At 42.9% G+C, this 10,632-nt stretch overlaps 1 pseudogene; it reads right to left on the reverse strand.

Annotated features, from left to right (window-relative positions):
* Positions 1-8,774: 8,774 nt before the first annotated feature.
* On the reverse strand, positions 8,775-9,829 carry LOC115380779 (putative nuclease HARBI1; annotated as a pseudogene).
* Between the last annotated feature and the right edge of the window lie 803 nt (positions 9,830-10,632).

Below are 10,632 nucleotides of genomic sequence, written 5' to 3' on the forward strand. Positions count from 1 at the left end.
ATCTTGCTCCCATACAACTAAACTGCATTCTCAATTACATTTCGAGGGAAACAGTGAGTTGTTTCCGCTGATGGAGTTGATTGCGTTCTCACTGCAAACAAACTGCTCCAGGGTTCCATTGGAAGCAAGCTGAGAGCACACTTTCTTAGTGATCTCGGCCCATTTGTTTTGTCCTGCATTTGAGTGCCATTGCTGTGTTCACCTGTACTCAACTCTGTTTGGGGGGAAAGCACTATTGATGCAATACTTTGCTGCACTGTGCATTTGGCTCAGTCTGATTTCACATGGCAAAAAATTCAAATGAACCTAAACGTATCAACAAAGACCATGTGGGAGCAGTCATCCTGCTCATTGGTCAAGGTCAGACAAATATCACTACAAGGAAGTGTTTATTTCCAGAACGTTTCTCTTCCTATCTCATTGTATTGTACAAGCACATTTGGCCTCCCGGTCTCCAACATGGGCATGGAGCTCCATCAGCAGCTGTGGCATTTCTTCATTGTTCCAGTGCTGGTTTGGACTATATACTAAGAAGACAATTGTTGTGTCTCAAATCGCGCACTTCTGCACTTACACTGAGTATTTTGAGTGCATAAGTGCGTTCACACTGAAAATACTAACAAAATGCAGTGCACTGCAAATACCCGGATGTCCACTCAAAACGGTCAAAAGGTTGAGTGTGGAACGATGGACACTTCTCACCCTGACGGCACCACTGACCGGAAGTAGCTACCTAAAAAAGCTGAGTTTACTGTTCTTTTTACGACTGTTAATATGTCACTTTATTAAGTTTTTTTTTTTTTCAGGCGAGAAGGTAACTACGTAGATTCCAAATATGTGGTTAGTTTGTCCAAATAACGTCTGTTTTGAAAATTGCTTCGACCTTTTTGGATAACTCTCAAGCTGGCGATTGTGCAAAGTACAGTCACTTCCGGTTGTTTACAAAAATAAAACTCTAACACCTTATAAGCAGTGGTGATGCTTTTATTTTGAAGATAGGATGTGTACACGCCTACTTCTGGATAACTTTACCACCGAAAACCAAAGCCGGCCGCGGCTCCGGTCGGCATCAGGCGGGCCGGCCGCCACACCAGCCGGTACCGCGCCCACCCGGTCAGGTCTGCCGGATCTGACAGGTGAGCGGCCGGTGCCGCGGTCGGCTCGCCTGATGCCGACTGTGGGATCATCATTTCTGGTAAGTGCACAACAGGAAGTGCGCCAATTGAGACACCCTTCAATGTCGAAATTAGCGCACTGTGCCGTTAAGTGTACTGTCAGCTAAGTGTACTTACAGACAGTGCACTAATGGAAGTGCGCGATTTAAGACACACCAAATGTGTTTCCTTGTTGCTCCATGTCAACCCTCACTCACAACCTCAACTGCTACTGCTACTTTCTGTTATCCACAGAGTTGAATGGAGGGCAACAGGACTTGTTTGTAGATTCTTGAAGACATTTCACTTTTCACTTTTCTCTCCCAAAAAGCTTCTTCAGAACTGACGAAGACGTGAAACATCTTCACGAATCTACAACCAGTCCAGCTGACCTCCATTCAACTCTGCGTGGATAACCATGACCTGGATGGCTGAGAGTCTCCACAGACATCTATTTTCTGTTATTAAGTGTGAGTTCATAACGTGCACCTGAGCTACAGGAGCTGCTCCAGCCCAAAACACATGCTGCGTCCTGTTGCTGGGTTGAACCTCGGTCACTTCACACTTCAAACAAACCGTTTGTTAACCAAGAGAGACCACCTCCTCAACGGGGTCCTGGTCCAGTTGATTTGGTCCGACACAAGTGTGATTGCTGGTTTGACACCTGCCCAAACAAACCACACCAAGAGGGTAAACACACCAGATTTCAATTCAGTCAGTGTGAAAACTCCCCAAATCAAAACTGGCTGTCAAAATGCACGCTACTTCTGGCAGGACTGCATCCAGAATATATAAAATTCAGTCCAGAATGTGTGTCTTGGCCAGTTCTAGATCTGATTTAGAAGATACAAAAAGCAATATGAGTGGAAAAAAAGATCAGATGCCATGATGAGATTATAAAAGCCACATTGAAACAAAAAGTGTACCGACAGTCTCTTTATCCCACTGCCTCTCGCCCACTGGAGGCTTTGGTCGTTCATATTCATTGGGTGATTACAGCATTCACAGTGGGTTTGACTCACTTGTTGTTTTGTGTTTAAACAGCTTTTATGCTCACTCTTAAATGTGGGATGTAACTCAGACTAGTGGATGTTTCCCGTTATGAGCGCCGGCCCTGCTTGAGGAACAGCCGTGTGTCAGATTGTAATCGCCAATTGACGCCTCGGTCCCAATTGTCAGTAGATGTCTTTGTTTGTGTGAGGGGGAAAAATAGTGCCTAGTGGTCTTTATTGTGTTTTGCAAGCTGTTTTTTTCTGGTGTCGTTGTGTTCTGTACATAATTTTGTCTATTTGTCTGTGAGTGACTTTGTCATCTGCAGCTGTCGTCTTGACTAGGATGTCTGGGCGGGGGTGGCAGGGGGGGGATGACGCTCCGCTCAGTCATGCTTTGAAGGTTTTACGAGTACTTATGGAAAGTATAAATTTCACGGGCAGCGCAGAGCCGCAACCAAACGGTGCTTGACGCCAGCATCACTGTAACGGTCACAGCAGTTAGCCTGACAGCAAATTGATTAGAATAATTCAAATGTGATGAATAACTTTCATCATGTAACCACATAGTCCGGTGAGTGCGCCATTCGTTAGGGGCGCTAGGGTTTATGATAGGACTGTGCACTGGAGAGAGACAACATATCAAGGGTATGCATTACACCAAACATCTTCGTTGCAAATGGAAATGGCCCTTGCACTCTCCATGACAATTGTCATGAAAAACTGGAGCTGTTAGGAATTAGGAGTCCCCTTAGCGCTGTATTTTTTATTTTTTTGCATTTGCATCGTATTACAGCAAATGGGTCGGGTATTCAGGGTCTGTGACTGTGGGCTGAGGATAAAAATGATGGATTGTGATTGTGATGGAGAACAGTTTCCACCCGTTTGGAAACATCACTGGTGTCAGTTATTCATGTAACTCCTGTCCGGGGTTCCACCAAACAAGCAGGTCAAAGGTCAAAAGACATAGAAACAAATTCACACTCCTCTCACAATGTGTCTTTGATCGTTATCCAGAAGAACCCACTTATCTCAAATACACCTCAACTCAAACTGCACTGACAATGCAGCTGACAATGTTGCATACTTTTTAAATCCCAGTTAACAGTTGTGTGCTTTGTTTTTTAAATGTTTCACTCAAGCATTAACCATTGACTAAAAACATAATAATTATTAAATCAAAAATAGGCTTGAATATCTTCATTTTGGTTATTTTTATTTATTTATTTCAAAAACATGGGGCAAATTGTTGACCCAGAAATTAGCAATAAATAAATAAACAAAATGAAATAAAAACAGAGAAAATTACAATAAATATATTAGAAATTAAACACACACACACACACACACACACACACACACACAGATAGATAGATAGATAGATAGATAGATAGATAGATAGATAGATAGATAGATAGATAGATAGATATAGATATTAGAAAAATTTTATAAATTTAGTAAAACATTACAAGAATATTACTACTACTATTGGAATAATATATATTTTAAAACTAAATTACAAGAAAATCACTACAAAATTACAAAAAAAAAAAAAAAAATGTGCATAGTCCAAGTTGGACTGTGCACGTGTAAGAAAATACATTTGAAACTGGCAGGTATTGGCTTGAGTTGGTGTGATAAATTATTGAGCCACATGCCAGAAAAAAATGGAAATATCTGCACCAGAGCAACCAAAGCACACATAAAAGAATGAATAATTCCACTGTCCCTGGTGCTGGCCTCAAAGTGAGTAAAAGTCCCAAATATGGAATGAGTTGTGGCTTGTGGAAAACCTCAACCATTTTTTTTTTTTCATCCTAGTCAAGCATTGCAGGACAAAAATTCTCTGCAACTTTTAAAGTAATAATTCAGGAGATTTCTACATACAGGGCAAGGTGAGGTTAAGTTTAAAAGCTTCATTCAGGATGAGAGAATGAATGAAGAGGGTACAGGAATATGAGTGTTTCTGTGAGTACTTGATCGACTTCTGGAAGCTACATCTCCTTCTTCACCCCTTAACACCTATCTACATCTCCTCTCTCTCTCTCTCTCTCACACACACACACACACACGTGCTAGGTCAACCCTCCTAAACCGACACCACTCAAATGTAGCAGCCTGCCGTCACAAGTATCTGCATCCTGTGCAATTTGTCACCGGCCCATCTTTGCACCACCATTGGCTGTTGCCAAGCAACCTGTACGTCTAACAGACTATTTCCCATGATAAATTAGCTGGGCTGTTACTATGCCAACAGAATTTGTTACTTAATTAAACTGATTCGGATCGCAATTGGCTGGAGGGGAGAGAGAGCGAGCCGTGCTTATACAAAGAGTGAGAGAGAGAGAGAGAGAGGCCAGGCTGATCCAAGACACACACACACACACACACACACACACACACACACACACGGACACAGGGAAGTGAGATGAGACAGAGAGAATCCACAGAGGAATGACTGTTATTAGATAGGCTGAGATATTGAAATGGTCAGGCTTTGCAGACGAAGACAACAAAAGAAAAAAAAAAAAAAAAAGCAGGTTCCCATCTGGAATTAACAGCTTGACACCTTCAGAGAGCCGATTCTTTCTTTTCTCTCTCTCTCTCTCTCAATGAGAAATGCCTTTTCCCCAACAACAAAATGTGTTTTTTGTCCCCCTCTTTTTTTTTTTTTCTGATATTCAAATGAGCTGGCAGGTCAGGTTGTTCCAGATGCAGGGAGGAGGGACCCTCCCCAATACAGAGCAACATTATAAATGTGTCCAGCAGAGTGCAACCACATGGCCCCCTGGCTTATGTAACAGCACCATACGGGACAGGAGAGGGGTCATAATCCCACTATCTGACAAAGAGTAACTCCTGATGACCGCCTAATTCCAGAGAAGCTCCTGTAATGTGTGGAAGCAGCGGGCCACCTCACTTCCACCCGTATTGTTTAAATTCTCCCTTTCCTCCCCACCCCCCTCCCACCCTCCCTTACTACTGGAAGTGGTCCGGGCAATTGCATTGTGTAGCGTAGCGTATGACGCTGCCGCCGCCGCCGCCGCCGCCGCCGCCAGGCTTTGACCGCTAAGCGAAGAAAGAAAGAATGGCAGAACAATTTGGGCATCGGAGCAGGACCAAACGGAGGGAGCGGCGAGCATGTAATCTCCTAATTTGGAGCATCACGGCATCAGATCCCCGGCCGCTCGCTCTCTCCCGGCCTCACCTATAGCAGTAGGCTGCTCTTATTTCCATAACTTCCTGACAAAACCGTTTTGTCCCGCCTGATTGGGCCTATTTGCATCGGACACCTCTTCTGCATATAGATTGATGGGTTTAATCAGCGAATCAGGGAGAGCGCTCAGACATCAATCAATGTCACGCCACTCCGTCTTGCTTTCAGTCGTAGTAGCCCCTGTTTTTTTCTTCTTCTTCTTTTTTGGTCACTCTTGCTCTCACACTCTCTCTCTACCGTTCTCTATCTCTCTCTCTCTCCCTCTCTCAGCGCTCCTGATTTTCTTGCTCACATTCATCAGGGAATGCCAGAGAGCCATAGACACTACAGGGGAGGGGATGGGGGAGTCCTCTCTATCTCTTTCTCTCTCTCCATTTATTACAGGCTAATGCAACCGCTGATACCAGCCTTGCCATGAAACTTCAGTTCACAAGTAATGCAGAGGGATGAAACGGAACGTCCCAGGCCTCCAAACAGGACGTTTATCTCATTAACAATTGCAACAATTTCTCTCTTTTTTCAAAATTTTATTTCTTCACATTCTCCTCTTTGTCCTCAACACTTGTGACAGGTGATCTTTTCTATCTCTGAGACATTTGCATGTCTTATCTAATCTCTGCTGAGATTCTGGGATGAATTTGTTATTTGGGAAAGAACTTTTTTGTAATTGTTAGTTATTTTTTACACTGTTTTTTCTGCTTTTTGAGCTGAATGCATTGTACAGGTGTAATCAAGGCCAGCAGAGACAGAAAGGTCACAGATTTGTGATGACAAGCTGTTCTACTTCAAAAAGGCTTGAGAGAGGAGAACAAGCCGAGCAACCCAAGAATATGTTTCGATTTAGAGTTAAAAATGGGGCAAAATTCTACAGAAAAGTATGCATTTAACAGTTATAATCATAAAAAAAAAAAAATCTAAAATGTGTACTTTGCAAAATTGAGGGTTGATTGGGGTCAAGACCAGTAACAATGAGATCCTTGTAGACTGTGGTTATTCAGACCACCTTCACTTTTCATTTTTGTTATGTTGCAGCCTGATGCTACAACCGTTTGAATTCATTTTTTCTCTCATTAATCTACACTCAGTACCCTATAATGACAAAGTGAAAACAGAATTTTAGAAATTTTTGCAAATGTAATAAAAAGGAAAACTGAAATATCACATTAACCTAAGTATTCAGACCCTTTGCAACAACACTTGAAATTTAGCTCGGGTGCCTCCTATTTCTCTTGATGGTTGCTGAGATGTTTCTACACCTTGATTAGAGTCCACCAGTGGTAAATTAAATTGATTGGACATGATTTGGAAAGGCACACACCTCTCTATAGAAGGCCTCACAGCTGACAATGCAGATCAGAGCAAAAACCAAGCCATGAGGTCAAAGGAACTGCCTGCAGAGCTCAGAGACAGGAGCGTTGCAAGGCACAGATCTGGGGAAGGCTACAAAAATATTTCTGCTGCACTGAAGGTTCTCAAGAGCTCAGTGGCCTCCATCATTCTCAAATGGAAGAAGTTTGGCACAACCAGGACTCTTCCAAGAGCTGGTCACCCGGCCAAACTGAGCGATAGTGGGAGAATGGCCTTAGTAAGAAAGGTTACCATGAACCTGATGGTCACTCTGACTGAGCTCCAGAGATCCTGTGTGGAGATGGGACAAAGTTCCAGAAGGACAACCATCACTGCAGCCCTCTACTAATCTGGGCTTTATAGCAGAATGGCTAGACGGAAGCCTCTCCTCAGTGCAAAACACATGAAAGCTGCTTGGAGTTTGCAAAAAACCACCTGAAGGACTCTCAGGCTGTGAGAAACAAGATTCTCTGCTCTGATGAAACCAAGATTGAACTGTTTGGCCTCAATTCCAAATGTCATGTCTGGAGGAAACCAGTTTTTCAGCAGCAGGGACTGGGAGACTGGTCAGGGTTGAGGGAAAGCTGAATGGAGCAGTACAGAAGTACAGAGATATCCTCAATGAAAACCTGTTGCACAGCGCTCAGGACCTCAGACTGGCCTGAACCCTAACCCTCACCCTAACCCTAACCCTAAGCACACAGCCAAGACAACACAGGAGTAGCTTGGGGACAACTCTGTCAATGTCCTAGCAAGAGCTCTGACTTGAACCCTACCAAACATCTCTCTCTCTCTCTAAATATATCTATATATCTATATCTATCTATCTATCTATCTATCTATCTATCTATACATATATATATATATATATATATATATATGTATGTGTGCGTGTGTAAATATATATATATGTGTGTGTGTGTGTGTGTGTGTGTGTGTATACACCCACACATATATATATATATTTTCAGTGATTTTGAAAATCACTATATGTTTATGTATATATGTTTTGAAAAAACATATATACATAAATATATTATAAGTATTATAAATATGTTACATGACAAATACCATAACATTACCCCCCCCCCCCCCATAGTGTTTTTTTTTTGGTGTGAAATAAAACTCATAATCATATATAATATTATTATATAATATTTTTATTATATAATAAAAATAAACACCCACCCATGGTCTCCTGGTTTGAAAGAGCTAAAGGCTAGTTCAGTTTAATTTTCACCTTTAAATAGGCCAAGTCTAAATTCTAAAATAAGTAAGGCTAAATAAATAAATAAATAAAGCTATGAGGGTGGCCGGGTTATGTGTGTGTGTGTGTGTGTGTGTGTGTGTGTAGTAAGGAGGGGAGCAATGTGTGTGTATGTCTGTGTGTGTGTGTGTGTGTGTGTGTGTTGGGGGGTTACAGGCCAGTGTACAGGGTAGATGTTGGAATATGAAGCCTAACAATGAGCTGGCTGGCCAGCTGAGGCCCTGGGGACAGCGGGCTGCCCTGCAAGCGAAGCCTGCAGCATAACCATCCAAATCAATAGGATCAGGCAGCTCATTAAAAATGCCTCTGATACGGATTGATGTGTCTGGCCTGTCCTGCTGCCTCAGTTGGCTGAGATGAATACCATGGAACCGCTATGACCTGGGTTCAGATCCAACCTGGACCTTTGTCCCATCTCACCTCACTGTCTCTGTCCCACCTTTCCCTTTCCTCTGTACTCTAACACAGTGGTCCCCAACCACCGGTCCACACATTCCAGACCGGGCCATGCAGCCTGACTGTAACCCACCCCCGGTCCGTGCACGAATGGCACACAGAATAATCTCGGTCAGCAACATCCCCCCTGCCCACTTACAGTGATTAAGTAAATAAAGTAGACATAGGCTACCAATTTAAAAGCCTTTCAGTATAGTAAAGTAAAAAGAAAATAGAAATAAAAATTATCTTGTCCCCATGAAATAATCCCCCAAACAGCTTTCAATAACAAACAAAAATAATATATTCAATTTTTCTGTCTTTCATCATCAATTTAAAAGAATCAATCATCAGAAATGAACCTGTCAAAAATAGTTTCTAACAATTGCATCCCTTACTACACGTCCAGTCAGTCCTTCATTCTGACAGAACATCAGAGGTTGGTCTGGTTCTTCAACAGGCTCAGGTGCATCACAAACATCATCACAGAGAGGGACATTGCGCCTAGTAGTGATGTTACGCAGGACAATACATGCAAGCATTATATTGCATGCTTCCTGTGGTTCCACTCGCAAGTAGTTAAGGCATGCAAAGCGTCTCTGCAGAACTCCATTCAAACGCTCAGTTGCACATCTTGTTTTGCAATGAGCAGTGTTGAAGCGTGCCTGCACAGGTGTGGTTGCTGCAAGAAAAGGAGTCATCAGCCATGATAGTAGTGGATTGGCACTGTCTCCTAATATTATGCCATCTGGTCAGTTGGTTTGGAGCTCTCTCTATAAAACACTCTCCCTCAGGATACGTGCATCATGAACAGACCCAGGCCAGGCCACTTAATGACACAGTTTGTGATGATGAGGTCAGCGTCGCCCACAAGTTGGATGTTGATGCTGCGCCTCCCCTTTCGGTTGATGTACTCCCAATCCCTCTCATGAGATGCTTGTATATGGACATGAGTGCAGTCAATAACCCCAGTAGTATTGGGCATGTTCCCCAAAAGAAAAAACTTGTACTTGGTCTGGGCAATCTGGTCATCCTTTGGAAGTGAAACAATCTGACCAGGCAGGTCAATGCAATTGACGCAGCTTTCACTACATCACTCAGAGTTGATTTGTCCACTCCATATTGTCACCAACAACTTGGTAGAAAGTTCCAGATGCATAGGCTTCTATGCATCTGGGATTTCATTGCTCTGCAATGGGACAGGTTCTTCCACAGACAGACTATGACTCCTTTGGGTTTGCCGTTGAGGTTTTGGCCTGACAAGGTCTGCAATGTACTTAATATCAGCATTCCCAAAGCGAAAGCGAGCATACAGTTCTTCAGTGGTGTATTGCTCCAGTGGTTTTGCACGCTCAACATACACCCTGTGACAGTATCCTCTTCCACCAAAATGGTGGTAGCGATGGACAATACCTGCCATGTTAGTGCCTCTATTGAAGTCCTCTGAGAAAGGCTCAGTATAAGATGGCTGTCAATTACCCACCCCCTAATTAGCTGATGTGCTTTGGCTTGTGTTCAATTAAATCAGTCATGCCCAAGGCCTATAAAAACTATGTTCACTACAACAGATGAGGTGGAACCATGGACTCAAAAGGACCTAATTTCACTGTTGCTGAGACCCATGCACTGCTGGAGGGTGTTAAGTGCCATTATGCCTCAATAGTTGGAAGTTCTGTTTCAGGTGGATTGTGACTTACAAAAGGAAGAAAGACATTTGGGCTGAAATCACCCAGAATGTGAATGCAATTGGGTCTGGCCAGAAGAGGACCTTACAGCAGATGAAATTTCGATGGAAGAATCTGAGGTCCAGAGCAACAAAGGACCTTGTTGAAGCAAAAAATACCCAAACAGGCAACAAACCCTTTAAGAAAGGTGAATACACAGATGTGGTTCTCAACATTATTGGAGGTGAGAACTCTAAAGCTCTGCATGGGATTCAAGGTATTGTAGGGGGCGGTGAGACTACGATTGTAAAGGAAAGTGAGCCAGTTCCTCCTTAGGAGGAACTGGTACTTGAGGAAATTATAAATGGAAGTGGATATTGTTTTTGTGTTTTGTCTCAAAATAATGAACACATAAAGTGTCCCCATGTTGGCTGTTCTACCTGTTATTCTTTGCATTGCTGGTAGCCTACATTGTGATATGTTGTCCCATTTAGTGCACTAGTAATCCGGATTGGTAATCTTGAAAACTGTGTCAGGGTGATCCAATCCAATGTTGCTT

Source organism: Myripristis murdjan, chromosome 22 (assembly GCF_902150065.1).
Source record: "Myripristis murdjan chromosome 22, fMyrMur1.1, whole genome shotgun sequence".
NCBI classification, from domain to species: Eukaryota; Metazoa; Chordata; class Actinopteri; order Holocentriformes; family Holocentridae; genus Myripristis; species Myripristis murdjan.